The sequence below is a fragment of the Hemitrygon akajei genome, chromosome 3 (assembly GCF_048418815.1).
Source record: "Hemitrygon akajei chromosome 3, sHemAka1.3, whole genome shotgun sequence".
NCBI classification, from domain to species: domain Eukaryota; kingdom Metazoa; phylum Chordata; class Chondrichthyes; order Myliobatiformes; family Dasyatidae; genus Hemitrygon; species Hemitrygon akajei.
Window position 1 is genome coordinate 198,107,485 of NC_133126.1, and position 1,188 is coordinate 198,108,672.

Below are 1,188 nucleotides of genomic sequence, written 5' to 3' on the forward strand. Positions count from 1 at the left end.
ATATGTAATCGAAACATTTCTCTCTCGTTCCCGAATAACAGGTAAACCTCTTAACACCAATTCAGCAGGTGACCGTGAATTAAAACAGATTAACGAATGTACTTAGTTCTTTTTTTCCAGATCCTCTCCCTGAACAAGATGGAAAATGAGCAGATGTGAGGCTGTTTTCATACGTGACGTATCAAATATTCGTAATAAAAAACAAATCTGACCGTTTATTTTGAGTCTTGTTTTGAAATGGTATCATTAATTTATTCATAATTTAAATATTTAAGCGTTCATTTCACTGAGTTTAGTTCGACTAGAAAATGGAGAATTCAACGGCACAGGCTTAATCTGATCGTTTGCAACCCTCCCTTCCAAAGGGAGACAGACAGAATTGACATGATGTGGGTTAGTAATTAACCTCAGCACATGTTAGCAGAGTGGTTAAGTAGTGTTGTGTTAATGCTAATGGGGAAAGATTTGTCCTATTCTATTCATGCAAAATGCCTAATGGATTAACTTAATGAAACACTCTCCAGGGTAGAATGAAATGTTAACTTTCCATATGTCGGTGTATTTTTTCCACGGGTGTTTTAAGCATCCCTGGGGTTGGATTTACTGTCTCACAGAGGAGAGGGGCGGGGTCAGATTACCTGCACACTCCTCCCCTGACAGCAGGTTATTAAACGCTCTCTCGGAGTCAACTCTAATTGAGATCTCTCCACGCCTTGCTGCCGGGCGCTTTGAAAGCTGAGGAAGTCCTCCTGCACAAAGGTGTCAAACACCCACTTGATGGACTTCAGGGCTTAGATGGGCTTCATGTTGGCGTTACACGCTTTAAGTAGAGAACCCGGTTCTCTGTATTTAAAAAAAAACGCACCCCGGTACAGTCTAAACCACAACAGTCTGCGCTGAAGGTTATCTTTTGGTGTCCCACTCTTGTATCCTCGGGAGTTCGCTGTGCAGTGCAATGGAGATAAAGGGAGCAGTGACACTCAGAGGAACGGCGGCTCCCCCGACAAACTGAAGGCTTTCTTTTTCTGCTTTGCTTTCCTTGACTTTTATTCCAGGAGGTTTGCTGCCCATTGCACGTCACGAAGCTGACAGCTTTTTGCACCAAATCAGATCGCTCGTCGAGCTGCTCCGGGAGGCGTCACTGGTTTAGATTAGAAACTCAGCACCACCCTGGGGCCACACTCCGAG